The sequence below is a fragment of the Cenococcum geophilum genome (genome assembly GCF_001692895.1).
Source record: "Cenococcum geophilum 1.58 unplaced genomic scaffold K441scaffold_21, whole genome shotgun sequence".
NCBI lineage: Eukaryota > Fungi > Ascomycota > Dothideomycetes > Gloniales > Gloniaceae > Cenococcum > Cenococcum geophilum.
Window position 1 is genome coordinate 203251 of NW_027137579.1, and position 17021 is coordinate 220271.

Here is a 17021-nt window from a genome sequence, read left to right on the forward strand (position 1 = left end):
CTTAGATACTAAAACAACTCTATACTGCCTAGGAAGGCCTTTATAATATCTTACTCTATTAGCTAGATAGGACTAGACCTATACCCCTAGAATTAAAACTAAAGTATGCGATACTAATAAACCTTAGGAAGCTAATAATGGCACCTAAAGTAAGCTTATTTAAAAGAGCTGCCCTAACCTAAGAAGAATATGAGATTTAATTGGGATCTAAAATTAAAGATAATAATAATATTATAGATGTATATAAACAGATTTATACCCTAATAGCTAATTAGAAAGCTAACTATCTCTAAGCTTAAAGTATATAGGAGACCCTATAAGAAATCCTAGATAGCCTTACAGCCCTTTAAAGCAGCTTAGCTCCCCTTCTAGAAGTCTTAGTTATCCTATCCACTTAACTAAATATAATATACTAGAGAGTATAGATACGATAATAAAGTAATTAAAGTTTATTAAGCTCCCTAACCCCTAACTACTATCTAATAGGATAGACCCTACCTTTAAGAATTGGAGGATTTAAGTATAAGGAAAGCTCCGTGTTAACTATAACTATTTCCTTTCTAAAAAAGCTAAAATGCTTTACCTCTTTGGTTGAACTATAGGGGACGCCTAACGGCACCTTTAAGCCAAGTTTAAGGACAATTCCCCTATCTAATTTATATCTGTTAATAAGATGCTATAGCACCTAGCTGCTATTTACGTTAACCTAAACAAAGTACGGGATGCTTAGTATAACTATAATCGCCTAATAATAAAACTAAACTAACCCTTTGCTAAATTCTAGACCTAATTCCAATACCTTATAGGAGAAGGCTAAGTCTCCCTTAAAAATTACTAATTGGACCTATATAATAAACTAATAATTAGGCTATAAGAAAAGATTATAGTAACCTTAGATAACCTACTAAACTATAAAAGACTCGCGGCTTATTGTGTAACGGAACCTTATAGTAGGTACTACGGTAGGCTCGTTATTGGGCTAGGTGTATAGGTAATATAAATTAAAGTTAACAACGTAATAATAACTAGTAGAGTGGTTGCCTAATAGATTAACTCTAATTGTATTCTAAGAATTACTATAAGGAAGGAACTATCTAGGTAGGGACTAAGGGTCCTTAAATATACAACTATACTCCTATAAAATCCTTCTTATACGTAATATATGTATGCTCTATTTACTTTATTACGGATTATATAGATCCTATAGATTATATAGATTACGTTACGTAACCTTAGTTACTATTTCTCGTCACATAGCTCTATCGGCTCTATCCTAAACTATGCTTAAATTAACTAACTAGCTTCTTTCGTTTCTTCTCTAAGTAGTTATAATATTATACTTAAAGCGCCTATAATACTATTTCCCTTCTTTTTATCTTTATTTTTGAAGATTCCTAATATCTCTAAGTCGTTTATTAGAGGTATAATATCCATCTGGTTAATTTAGTTAATATTATTACTTATTATACCTAAAGCAATTTCCTCTTTTTTAACTGCTTATTGTGTCCGTATTATTACTATAATATTATTTTTTAGTAAGATTATACTATCTCCGTATTCTCGCTGTTTAAAAGAGGGGCTGGTTTATATTATATTAGTAAACCTATCTTCGCAATAACTGTCCTTTTATTTAGAGTATACTAAAGCAAATATTTATTTATTCTGTAACGTTTGCTTTATCTCTAATACTAAATATATATAACCTATTACTCTTAATAGTTGTCTAGTTCCTTAATTAATTTATTTTAGGGTTTTATATTTAATCTACTGCTATATAGCTAGATAATAAACTATTTATTACTTAAATAGTAATATGCCTATTTCTTTTTAAGGTGTTGCATTATATATAAACTATATAACTAGTAATAGCGATACCTAATTATTCTACGCGTAATTAATATAATGCCTTAGATACTATTCTAGTGTCTAATTTAGTCTTTCTATTTAACCGTCTATCTGCGGATAATATACGGTAGAAGTTGCTGCTCTAACTCTTTATTCCACTAAGAATACCTCCTAGAATACTGCTATAAATCTTAAATCCCTATCTAATATAATTTTACTTAATACTCCATATCTTATAAACACTTCTTTAATATAAATTTTAGCAGTATTTTCCGCTAAGATTTCTTCTATATATACTATAAAGTATCCCTACTTTATAAGCTTATCTATTATTACTAAGATTGCGTTATAATCTTATCTGGTAATAGGATCTCTTAACTTTAGTAACTTAATAATAAAGTTCTACAATATAACCTTCTATAGTCTTTTTAGTATTTTAATAGGTTATAGCCCTCTATATGGCTTATACCTTATTAATTAATTTCTTTAATAATCTAGATATTCTTTTATAACTTTTTACGCTAAGCCCTAGATTCTGTTAATAATATACTCCTCCTAAAGTCTTAATACTAAGCCTATAGCTTTATTATATCCTTAAGTTATTCCCTTATAGAAATCTTCTATAAAGTGCTCTACTATACTTCTTAGGATATACTTTACTTCTTAGTTTTCGTATATATCTATCTATAAATCTTTTAGCTATGCTTTTAGAATTCTTTATACCTAAAAGCTCTTTAGTATCTTATAGACTCTTCCTAGTTTGTTATCCTCTTAAGTTACTATAATTTTTAGATAATTATACCTAATTAATCCATCTATGTCTTTTTGTAGTAAAGCCCCTAATAGCTTCTTATTGTTTTATAATTTAGCTTTCTAACTTAGAGCATCTACTTATATATTATCCGTACCCTTAGTATACTAAATCTTAAAATAGTATTCTATAAGCATCTCTACCCATCTAACCTATCTTTAGTTAAGTTCCTTTATTATTAGGAATCCTATTAGGTTTTTATAATCCATCTTAATTATAAATAGTTCTTTTATACCTTATAAGAATGCTCTTTATTTCTTTAGTGCTGTAATTATACCTAATAACTCCTTATTATAGATATTATAGTTTAATTCTAGTAGTATTATCTTCCAACTATAGTATGCTACTAGGTGCCATCTATCTTAATATTTCTATATAAAGTATACCCCTAGTGCAAAATCTAATACATCCGTCTCTATAACCGTCTCTAGTCCTAGTTAATAGATCTTAAAAACTAGCTCTTAGGTAAATAACCTTTTAATTTCTTTAAATAATTTCTACTATTCCTCTCCCTATACCTATAGTTCTTCTTTCTTTATTAATCGCGTAAATAATTTAATGTCCTTTAACTATTGCGCTATAAACCTTTTATAGTAATTGCAAAACCCTAGGAACGATCTTAACTGCGTAATATTCTCTAGTTCTTACTAATTTACTATAGCCTTAATCTTCTTTAGATCTATGCTAAGTTAGCCTAGTTTAATAATAAATCTAATAAAATTGGTCTTCTTAGTAAAGAACTTATATTTCTTAATTACTACTAGCATCTATTTTTCCTATAGTCTCTTTAAGACCTATTTAACGTATTCTCCATATTCTTCCTTAGTTATTAAGTAGATAATAATATTATCGAGATATACTATAATAAATTTATCCAAGTATTCTCCTAATATATTATTAATACGCTTTTAGAATGTTACTAGTGCGTTTATAAGCCCGAATTATATACCTAATGGTTTATATAGTCCTTTCTTTAACCTAAAGGCTGCCTTTTATTTATTGCCTTCCTTAATCCGGATCTAATAGTATGCCTATTTTAGATCTATCTTTATAAAGATTTATACATTGCCTATCCTATCTTAGATTTCGCTAATTAAGGGTAAAGGATACCTATCCTTTCTAGTAATACTATTTANCTACCTATAGTTAATATATAGCCTTAGTTTGCTATTTTTCTTTAGTACGAATAGTACTAGATAACCCGCTAATAACTGCGATAGTTTAATATATCCCTTTTATAAGTTTTCCTGGAAAACTCTTTTAATGCTCTTCCTTCTTCTTTAGTAAGCTTATAGATTAGAAAAAACCATAGACTTATTCCTAGTTCTAATTCTATTTTATAGTCCTATACTATATATTTTAACAGCTTCTTGCTTTCTAGTAACTATAGTTTCTTACTATACTTATGGTATCTCTTTAGTATATAACTTAAGCCTTACTTAGTCTCTTTATATATTACTCTAACTTAGTACTATACTAACTTAGTCTATTATTATATCTTACGGCGTTAAGTATCTCTAATATTAACCTAACCTGTAATCTAATTAATCTTTAGATTATATTTCTATAACTAAAGTATTCCTAGTACTGCCTTATTATTCCCTAATAGTAATATATTAAAAGACATCTTAATCTATCTCCCTTTAATAGTTAATTAAATAGGTCCTGTTTTAAGATTAATAATGCCTCCTCTATAGGCTATCGGATCTCCTAAAATTATCACTAATAGGTAAGGGTGCTCCTTTTTCCTATATAGTAACCCTATTCTTCTAACTGCTGCTAATAAGATATAGTTCCTTATTACTTTACTATCTATTAATACTTTAAACTATTAATCTTACTACTTAATTTATAGATTTAGGTATTACCCTTAAATTCCTTTACGGGTTTAAGGCTTTACCACTAGTTCCCTCTAGTCCCGTAGGCCTCTACTTTTCCTAACTATTAGCTACTTAATCCTATTTATACTTAGTCTATTTTTAGCTAATACTTAGTTCGCTTTTTATCTTTAATATACTATAGATATATATTCTCTAGGTATTCCCACCACTATTATTTATCTAGGCATTCTTCCGTAAGGAATCTTCCTAGTTAAAGCGTTAAGTCCCCTTAGGCTTATATTTTTACTAGGTGCTAACTATATATATACCTAGTATTTTAATATTTCGCCTTATCTAATAACTAGTATATCCTTACTAGGTACTTCTGGTTCTTATCTTTTAGTACTCTATATATATTATATACATTATCTATATACGTAATCCATGCCAATATATAATATGCTTAGTGTCTTAGATTAACTCTTAGCTTATCTTTATCCTTAAGTTTAAACCTTTCTCGTATTAATCTAAGCGTTATAACTTCGTTTATAGGTACTATAATTTACCTCTCGCTTCTTTAGTCCTCTAATTACTCCTCTAGATCTTTTAACGTTATAATTAAGGCTCTTTTAATATAACTTATAGCCTTCTCTATAATTAGGTAGTCTTAGATAACTTTCTCGTCTAACTATATATAGAAATCTTCTTATTTATTATTATGCCTTTACCTATACCACTTTTAGTATAGCTACTAGAGTGTATACAGTTCGTTATAACGGAACCTTATAGTAGGTACTACGGTGGGCTCGTTAATAGGCTAGGTGTATAGGTAAAGCAAGTTAAAGTTAATAATGTAATAATAACTGGTGGAGTGGTTGCCTAATAGATTAACTCTAATTATATTCCGAGAATTATTATAAGGAAGGAACTATCTAGGTAGGGATTGTGGTCCTTTAAATACGCAACCGTACTCCTATAAAATCCTCCTAGTATATAATATATATATACTCTATCTACTCTATCGCGGATTATATAGATCCTATAGATCCTATAGATTATATTATATAACCTTAATTACTATTCCTTATTACATAGTTCTACCGGCTCTATTCTAGACTATACCTAAATTAACTAACTAGCTTCTTTTAATTCTTCTCTAACTAGCTATAACATTATACTTAAAGCGTCCATAACACCATCTCCCTCCTCTTTATCTTTATCCTTAAAGATTCTTAATATCTCTAAGTTGTTTACTAGAGGTGTAATATCCGTCTAATTAATTTGGTTAATATTATTGCTTATTATACCTAAAGCAATTTCTTCTTCCTTAACTGCTCGTCATAGCCGTACTATTGCTGCGATACTATCTCTTAGTAAGATTATGCCGTCTCCATATTCTTGCTGTGTAAAAAAGGGGTTAGTTTATATTACGTTAGTAAACCCATTTTCGCGATAACCATCCTCTTGCTTAGAGTGCACTAAAGCGAATATTTATTTATCTTATAACGTTCGCTTTATCTCTAATACTAAATATACGCGACCTATTACTCTTAATAGTTGTCTAGTTAGACAAAGGATAGCTACTACGTTATTCCTAGACGTAAAGGGGGCTTTTGACCATGTCTCTAAAAACCAGCTTCTATCTATCTGTAAGGAACTAGGACTACCTATAGCGTTTANACAATGGGTGGCTACTTTCCTAAGTAATAGAAAGATACAGCTCTCCTTTAACGGGCAAATACAAGAAAAAGTAGAACTAGAAACAGGGATACCACAGGGATCGCCTATATCCCCTATCTTATTTCTACTATATCTACGCAATATCTGTAGGCTAGAGACAGAAGGAGCCTACTCCCTCAGCTATATGGACGATTTTGCAATTACGGTTATATTAAACTCTACTAAATCTAACTGCAAAAAGCTAGAGAGGATTGCGCGAGAGCTAATGTCTAAAGCTAAGGAAAGCTGCTATTAGCTTTAATATTGGCAAAACAGAGCTTATACACTTCCATAATAAGCGTACTACTATAGAGGAAGGGCTAAAGCTAGGAGACGTAGAAATATCCCCTAAACCCCTAGTTAGGTGGTTAGGAGTATTCCTAGACTCTAAGCTTACTTTTAAATAATATGTGGAAATAAAAATCTCTAAAGCAAAAGCAGCCTTTTATTTAATTAGAAGACTAGGCAATATATAAAGAGGTCTATCCCTATAAGCCCTTCGACAGCTTTATATAGCCTACGTTACTACTATAGCAGACTACGGAGTACAATGCTGGTGGAAAAGCAAATCTAGAGACTACCTACTAGCTAGGTACCAATCTCTACAAAATAAGGCCCTAAAACTAGTTCTAGGAGCGTTTAGAGGATCTCCAAGCCAAGCTATAGAGATTAAAGCTTCTACTCCCTCCCCTAGAATTAGATTTAAAAAGCTTTACAATAACTACGCATTAAGAATCCTAAAATTTAAGGAAAATTACGCAATTAAAAAGGCCTATATAGAAGAGGTTAATAAAGATAGGGACGAACAGCAGCTAGTTCTAGCTCTAATTCTAGCCCTAAAAACTCTACTATAAAGTACCTCTTACAGCCAAAAACACAGCTACTATCTCTAACCACTAGAGTTTAGAAGCTAATCCAAAATTGGAATATAGAGAGAGTCTCTCTAGACTGGCAAAAACCGTAGTCTCCTCCTATTCCCGCTTTCTTTTCTATCTCTAAGGGTAGTAAAGAAGAAGCTGCATAAGAACATCTAAGACTAGTAGAAAATCTACAAGAATCCCTAAAGTGGGACCTAGTAGATATATACTATACAGATAGCTCTAAAGACAATAAATCAAATATAGCAGCCGTATGCAAAATAGGAGAGAGAAATAGGATTAAATATGCAACAAACTGGAATCTAGGGCCCTATATGGAAATTATAGATATAGAGCTTTATGCAGTCTATAGGGCCCTAGAACACCTAAAACAATAAAGACTAAAAGAGAAACAGGTTTATATCTTTATAGATAGCCAAGCGGCTATTAAGAGATTACAGCTTAATTCTCTTACAGGAGGGCAAGAACTAGTCTTTAAAATTACGCAAAGCTGTTCCTATCTAGCTAGCAGGAATATCTCTATTAACTTCCATTAGGTCCCTAGCCACCTAGAAATTTACAAAAATAAAATAGCAGATAAACTAGCTAAAAAGGGCCTCTCTAGAAGAAAAATACAATCTTCTTATTCTTCCCTAGCCCACCTAGGGAAATAAGCAAGAGAAAAGATACTAGAACAGTGGAAAAACAATTGGCAACAGAACAAAAGNAAAGGAAAACACTATACTAGAATCTATAAAGGAAACTACCCTTTCTNTTTTAAAGCNACTAAGGATAAATATCCTAAAAAGCTANAATCAGCTTTCTTTCAACTAAAACTAGGAAAAGGCTTCTTTAAATCCTTCTCTAAAACAATAGGGAAGGATAAAGAAGGTAGATGCTTTAAGGACTNTANCNCGGTACAAACCCCTACGCACCTCTTACTAGAATGCAGACTACATTAGGAAGATAGAAAGGAAATGCAAAGANAAATAGGCTCTTCTCTCTCCTTANAGAAGCTTTTTTNTACAAAGAAAGGAAGAAGGGCGCTTTTTCTATTCTTAAGTAGGACAAAAATAGCTACTGGGAAGTGGCTAAGAGCAAAAGGATCTCTAGAAGGAGGCAACTCCTACTAAAGTCCTAGTAGATAGACCATAGAAAGTAAAAAGACAGAAATAAACTATAAAAAGGACAGGGACAGGCATTAGGATTATTTATAATTTTATTCTAATTTTTTCTTCTATTTTCCTATCGTTTTCTTACTACCTAATAGTTATTAGCAACCTAGTATCTTACTAGGAAGCTATAAATCCCTAGCTTAGGGATTTATAAACTACTAGGACATAGCTACTAGTATATATTAAGTTGCCTAAAAAGGATTTATATATATAGAACTATAGCGCTATAGCCTAGAGGCTGCATGCGCAGTATTATACGTAGTATAATATAACGGATATAAAAAAAAAAAAAAAAAAAAGTTATCTAGTTCCCTAACTATCGGTATCACCTAAGGGGGTACTGCAATTGCAATATAAGGTAACTGGTTCTTAATTCATTTGTGTTCTTTTTTCGTCATCTACTAAAAGAGAAAGAAAGGGGTAGTAAAGGTCGGGCTATCTATCGGGCCGTAGGTAGTTAGGTGACCTACGCTACGCCATGCGACCCCTGCCGCATACGCTCTGCGCGTAATACAATTTACAACCTCTACTTATATAGACACTAACCAATTTATCTTAAAATCTTATATTTAATCTGCTGTTACGCGGCTAAATAATAAACTGTCTATTACTTTAGCGGAATTGCGCTGTTCCTAGGACGCTAAACGGAAGGCTACTAATACTTAGTAATAGGCCCTTAAGTCTTATCTAGCGGCGTCCGCTTAGTTAATCCGTCTTAAAAAGGGTTATAAAAAGGTGCGTTTTAAAGAGTAGAAGCTTATAAAATAGGGTTTATAGGAACTTAGTAATAAGAAAATAGACTTTCTTCTAGCTAAGAAGGAAATAGATCTAAGTAGTTTAGCAACTACTCTTCTTAGGTCCCCCTTAGGTAACTTATTCTTTAGCGATCCTTCTTTATTAATACTACCTAACCTAATCTCTTCTAATACTCCTATACCTTTCCTATAGCATTTTTTAAATTCTCTAGTAGTTCCTAGGTAGTCTTAGTATAGCCTATCCACTTTACTTTATACTATATTTTATCGTTAATGTCCTTATAGCTAATAATCTTTAAAACTTACTATTTATCTTCTTCCTATCCTCTATATATATCTGCTTTATAGATTAGTGGCTTAATATTTCCGTATGCTAGTTCTAGTATTATCATATACTATATAGGGTAGATTTTTATTTTAGCTAATAGGTCTAACTTAAACGTAATCGGTGAAATCCTTTATATAATTTTAAAAGGTCCTAGTCTAACGTAGTTTAACTTCTTACTTAGTTATTAACTTTTAAAATTTTTGTGTAGTAGCTATACTTTATCTCCCTTTTTAAAATCTAGTCCCNTAGATCTCTTAGCATTATAGTACTTTTTTATTCTCTTTTATACTTTCTTTGCTGATTCTATAAGGTCTATATAAAGATTTAGTAATATCTTTATTCTTTTTTTAGCTATGCTACTTGCTTTCTTTACCTATTATAGTAATAATAATGTTCTTAGCTTATATCCGTAATTTGCCTTAAATAGTAATATGCCTATTTCTTCTTATGGTGTTATATTATATATAAATTATATAACTAATAATAACAATACCTAATTGTTCTATGCGTAATTAATATAGTATTTTAGATACTATTCTAGTGTCTAATTTAATCTTTCTATTTAACCGTCTATCTGTAGATAATATACGGTAAAAGTTACTGCTCTAACTCCTTATTCCGCTAAGAATACCTCCTAAAATACTGCTATAAATCTTAGATCTCTGTCTAATATAATCTTACTTAGTACTCTATATCTTACAAACACTTCTTTAACGTAGATTCTAGCAATATCTTCTACTAATATTTCTTCTATATATGCTATAAAGTATCCCCACTTTATAAGCTTGTCTACTATTACTAAAATTACATTATAATCTTATCCAGTAATAGGGTCTCTTAACTTTAGTAACTTAATAATAAAGTCCTATAATATAACCTCCTATAGTCTCTCTAGTATTTTAATAGGTTATAGCCCTCTATATAGCTTATACCTTATTAGTTTATTCCTTTAGCAATCTAGATATTCTTTTATAACTTTTCGCGCTAGTCCCCAGATTCTATTAATAATATACTCTTCTTAGAGTCTTAACACTAAGCTTATAGCTCTATTATATCCCTAAGTTATTTCCTTATAGAAATCTTCTACGAAATACTCTACTATACTCTTTAGGATATACCTAGCTTCTTAATTCTCGTATATATCCGTTTATAAATCTTCTAGCTATACTTTTAGAATTTTTTATTCCTAAAAGCTTTCTAGTATCTTATAGATTCTTTCTAGTTTATTATCTTCTTAAGTTGCTATAATTTTAGGATAATTATACCTAATTAATCCGTCTATATCCTTTTATAGTAAAGCCCCTAATAGCTTCTTATTATTTTATAGTTCAGCTTTTTAACTTAGAGCGTCTGCTTATATATTATCTGTGCCCTTAGTATACTAAATCTTAAAATGGTATTCTGTAAGCATCTCTACCCATCTAACCTATCTTTAGTTAAGTTCCTTTATTATTAGGAATCCTATTAGGTTTTTATAATCCGTTTTAACTATAAATAGTTTCTCTATACCTTATAAAAATACTCTTTATTTTTTTAGTACTATAACTATACCTAATAACTCCTTATTATAAATGTTATAGTTTAACTCTAGTAGTATTATCTTTTAACTATAATATGCCACTAAGTACTATTTATCTTAATACCTTTATATAAAGTATACCCCTAGTATATAGTCTAATATATTTATCTCTATAACCGTCTTTAGTTCTAGTTAATAGATCTTAAGAACTAGCTCCTAGGTAAACAACTCTTTAACCTTTTTAAATAATTCTCGCTATTCCGCTCCCCACGCCTATAATTCTTTTTTTTTATTAGCTATATAAATAGTTTAATATCCTTTAACTATTGCGCTATAAACCTTCTATAGTAATTGCAAAACCCTAAAAATAATCTTAACTATATAACGTTCTCTAGTTCTTACTAATTTACTATAGCCTTAATCTTCTTTAGATCTATACTAAGTTGGCCTAATTTAATAATAAATCTAACGAAATTGGTCTTCTTAGTAAAGAATTTGTATTTCTTAATTACTACTAGCATCTACTCTTCTTATAGTCTCTTTAAGACCCATTTAACGTATTCCCCGTATTCTTCCTTAGTCGTTAAGTAGATAATAATATTATTAAGGTATACCATAATAAATTTATCTAAGTATTCTCCTAATATATTATTAATACGCTTCTAAAACGTTACTAGTACGTTTATAAGCCTAAATTGTATAACTAATGGTTTATATAGTCCTTCCTTTAACCTAAAGGCTGCCTTCTATTTATCGCTTTCCTTAATTCTAATCTAATGGTACGCCTACCTTAGATCTATCTTTATAAAGATTTGCGCATTACCTATCCTATCTTAAATTTTACTAATTAAGGGTAAAGGATACCTATTCTTTCTAGTAATGCTGTTTAGCTATCTGTAGTTAATATATAGCCTTAGTTTGCTATTCTTCTTTAGTATAAATAGTACTGGATAACTTGCTAATGACTGTAATGGTCTAATATATCCCTTTTATAAGTTTTCCTAGATAAACTCTTTTAATACTCTACCCTCTTTTTTAGTAAGCTTATAGATTAGAAAGAACTTTAGACTTATTCCTAGTTCTAATTCTATTTTATAGTCCTATGCCGTATATTTTACTAGCTTTTCGCTTTTTAGTAACCATAGTTTCTTACCATATTTGTGGTATCTCTTTAGTATATAACTTAAGCCTTTCTCTATTTCTTTATAGGTTGCCCCTACTTAGTACTATACTAACTTGGCTTATTATTATATCTTGCGCTATTAAGTATCCCTAATATTGACTTAACCTATAACCTAATTAATCTTTAAATTGTATTCCTATAACTAAGGCATTCCTAGTACTGCCTTATTCTTTCCTAATGGTAATATATTAAAAGATATCTTAATTTATCTCCCTTTAATAGTTAACTAAATAGGTCCTATTTTAAGGTTAATAATGCCTCCTCTATAGGCTATCGGATCTCCTAAAATTGTTACTAATAGGTAAAGATACTCCTTTTTCCTGTATAGTAATCCTATTCTTTTAACTGTTGCTAGTAAGATATAGTTCCTTATTGCTCTACTATCTATTAATACTTTAAACTGTTAATCTTACTATTTAACTTATAAATTTAGGTATTGTCCTTAAATTCCTTTAAGGGTCTAAGGCTCTACTACTAGTTCCCTCTAGTCCTATAGGCCTCTACTTTTCCTAACTATTAGCTACTTAATCCTATTTATACTTAGTTCGCTTTTTATCTTTAATATACTATAGATATATATTCTTTAGGCATTTCTACCACTATTATCCGTCTAGGCATTCTTCCGTAAGGAATTTTCCTAGCTAAAGTATTAAGTCTCCTAACTCCTAAACTTCTACTAGATGCCAGCTATGTATATACTTAGCATTTCAATATCTCTGTTCCTCTACTAACTAATATATTCTTATAGGGTATTTCTAATACTTATCCTTTAGTGCTTTGTATATATTACACGTATCGTCTATATACATAATCTATGCTAACGTATAATGTGCTTAGTGCTTTAGGTTAACTCTTAGCTCGTCTTTATCCTTAAGTTTAAACCTCTATCGTGTTAATTTAAACGTTATAACTTTATTTTCAGGTACTAAGATACGTCTCTTACTTCTCTAGTCCTCTAAACGCTCCTCTAGATCTTTTAATGTTATAATTAAGGCTCCCTTAATATAACTCATTGCTTTTTCTATAATTAGGTGGTTTTAGATAACTTTCTCATCTAACTATATATAGAAATCTTCCCACTTATTATTGTGCCTTTGCCTATACCACTTTTAGTATAGTTGCTAGAGTGTATACGGTTCGTTTATAAGGAAGTATCTTCTTATTACTGCGTTATAACAGCCCTTTATGTATTATTCCTTAAACCTAGTTAGAATTCTTAGATTCTCTTTATTTTCCAGTTTAGTAAGCTACTTAGCTCTTAGTATACCTACCCTAGGCCTATTAGTAATTCTTTATATAGGTGCTCTATCCCTTATACGTCCTAATATACTAGATCTCCTATCTAGTTTCTGTTCTTACTATAAGGTAATTCTTGCTCTAAATTTCTCTATAGTTTCTTTCTTTTCGCGCCTTACGAGTGGATCCTTAAAGTCTTCTTGCTTTTTAGTCTTAGTATTAATTTTTTAATCTTTAGGCTAAACGCTGTGTTCCCCTGGTAAGTCTTTTAGGTCTATATACCTATCTCCTAGTCTAGTTGCTATTTATGCCGCATATTCTCTAATCTTGTTAATAGTCCTTATTTGTGTCTCAAAATCTTGGTTCTATAGAATTCTTAATCCTAAACTTGCTTCTAACTTAAGCTTTACTCTAGCCTTAGTCCAACTAGGCTTACTTAGTATTCTTATCTTATCCTAAAAGTCTTAAATCTCACTTATCTTATCTTAAGAATCTTATACCTATAGGAAACTCTATCCCGAGCTTATTTATATATCTTTAAACTAAGCTGCTGCCCTGCTCTATCGATTGCTATTTATTGTAGGTCCTTAGGTTTACCCTATCTCTTCTTAAGAATCTTAGTTGTCTCTTATCTTATTTTAAAAATCTTAAGCCTTTAGCTTCTTGCCTTTATTAAGTGCCGAAGTAATTCGCTATTCTACTTTTCTTGCGTCTTGCAAAGTAATAGACATTGTATTTAGTAGGGTCTTAATCCCTACTAATGTTCCCTATTCTGTAGTAGAATTATCCTCTACCTCTATTATAATATTTTTGAGGTTCGTATACTCCTAGTAAGCTACTTCCGTTGCCTTATTATTATAAAATATTTCGCCTTCGTCGAATTTATTATCTTTAATATCCGATCTACGAACTGGTTTATTGGTTCCCTTATACTCTACTAGGTATAGTTCCTATAGCTAATAGCTTACGCTGTACTTAGCGTCTTTATAAATTTGGCATGCGTTATTATAACAAAATGCAAAACTTCTAATTAAACACTCCTTTGTTCCTTGTAATATACTATTATCCCTCTATATATATGTGTCTTCTACTAGTCGGGTTCCCTTTATTGCATAGTGCTGCTAACTATCTTTATAATCCCTCGCGAAATAACCCTATTTTCCGCAATTTATATAAGCTCTGTCTTTAAACTATTAACTTTACTATAGAGTCCGCCTAAACGTCTTCTGCTGCTAAGATCCCTAGTTTAGCCTCTACTCCTTAGTCCTATAATTACTAGATCCTTAACCTTTAGGTTTTTATAGTTTCTTACTCTATTTCTTATAGGCTTCTTTAGTACTACTTAGGTCTATTAGCTCTGCGCTATACTATAGTTTTTAACTTAACTTTAGTTAATGTGTACTTTACGCCTTATATAACTATAAAACTCTATCTTAACCTCTCTTAGCCTGTTCCCTTTAGTAGATCTAATTATTAATCTTAATCACTTAATCTATTAAATCTCTTAGGGTGTCCGCATCTTCTATTAGGATAATTACGTCCTAGACTTTAGCCTTAAGTCCTTACTTATACTGTGCTATAAGTGCCTTATTATTCCACTTAACTTATATAGCTAGCGTCTGGAACTGTTATAGTGCTATAATAAAGTAGACTAAATAACTACGTTGTAGTATGAAGAGGGGAAGGAGGTGGAAAGGGGGTATTATATATAAATAGTAGGGCCGGCCGCTAAGTTGCTAGTGGTGGGCTAGCTAATAGTAGGAAATAGTACGAGACAGTATAAAACAGTATACGTTAGGTCAGTGCCGTAACAATACTCCTCTCCCTTAGATAGTTTGGTCCCTAAACTAAATAAATAACTTAAAAATAGGCAGTATATAGGGTTGCCTATTTTTTACTGCAAAGATATTAGTTTTGCTTACCGCCCTTAACTAAGCTAATGGCGATTTTCTATACCGGGCATAGAAAATCCTAATTGGTTAGTTTAGTAAGTAAAGTCGGTAGAACTCTATACCGCCACCTAAATTGGTCCGCGTGGCGTTTCTTAGTAAGAATTTGGCTAATTAGACAACTTTAACCGCTGGTTAAAGTTTTATAACATTTTAACCACCACAAATTTTAATATGGTGGTTGGCCGCGACCTTAGTGTAACTTTTCCTTATCTCGTGCCCAGTCTGGGGGTTCTAGCTTCTTAGGGTGTTACTTATAAAAGTGCTGTATAGCTTGTTCGCAACCCTTTAGGTCTTCCTTTAGCTGCTAGGTTATATCCTTATAATATTTCCATTTAATCTTATAAGTTAGGCCCTAGGGGTCTTTATTATGTACATTAAGGATTTTCTTAAACTTTTATTTGTCTTTTATATTGCCGTTATTATCTCTTTTTACTACTCGTCCTTATATATTACGGTGCTCTATAGTATTAATATTTACTTAACTAGGGATCTCTTTAGCGGCCTAGAGGCAGACCTTAGATATATAAAAGAATTTATTTACTTAGATATAGTCCGGGAGGTCTACTATAATTATCCCTTAGTATACTATAAGTACGGGGTATAGGCTGTCCTATTTGTCATCCTATTTCTTCTTAAATCTATTTATCTTTATATTTTCTAAGCTAACTATAACTATATTGCCTTTGTAGAATAACGCGCTCTTATCCCTANNGGTATTAGNATTATCTTTATAGCNTTACTATAAAATNNNGGCTAGGGCCTTAAGCTATATTAATATCCGCTTAAAGCGGTTAGCCATAGAGTCTGTATAGAAGAACTCCTTCTTTACTTATACTAATAGTGTTGGTAGGTAGGGGCCAGCAGGCTTAATTCTAAGGTAAGGGTTAAAGCCATAGTTTATAAAAAACGGGGAGATGCCTATACTCTTATTAACTTAGTTATTTATAGCAAACTTAGTAAGCGGTAGGTAGTTAACCTAGTTGTCCTATATAAAGCTAATAAAAGTATAAAGGTATTTATTTACGGCAGCGTTAATAATTTTAGTTTAGCCGTCCGTTTCTGGGTATTAGGCTAAGCTTGGTTATAAGGTTGTCTTAAGGCGTTTACTTAGTTGTCGCTAGAAGTTGCTAATAAATTATATACCGCGATTGGAGATAATTGTGTTTGGTGCACTATAGAGCTTATATATATTATTAACAAAGCTATTAACTAGCTCCTCTATTAAGAGTCCTATAACTAAAATAAGGTATTATATTTTAGTTAGGCGGTCTATAATAATAAGGATATATTTATATACCTTACCGTAGTGTTAGTATACTAGTAGCGTTATAATATAGTTAATTAAGATATCGGTTTATGGGCGGGCGGGTAATTCTAGTAGCTTTAGGAAATTAGGTAGGGTAGAATAGGGGGTCTTAGTGCGAAAGTATAGGGTATAGTCTTTAATAAAGGTAGCTGTAAACTAGGAGATTCCTAGCTACTAGTATATTTAGTTTAAAAGGTTAAGAGTTTTAACCCAGCTGGGGTAACTAGTGGGGCCGCTACTATAAGAGTAATGGGTAACTTCTAGGCGGAGGTCTAGGGCGTTAGGGACGAAGAGACGTTAGCGGAAGTAGATCTGTTTATTAACGATACTATATTCTAACTTATTATAATAGAGTAATTTCCTAATCTTCTTTAGCTAATAGCGAGCTTTCTAATTACGTAGGGCTGCTACTATATCTTTTACGAGTTTATTCTCCTAGTATTTTAGCTAGATTAACTTATCTAGTAACTTTTCGGCTATTTTAGGGTCTAGAGCGGCTATAAACTCCGCGTTAT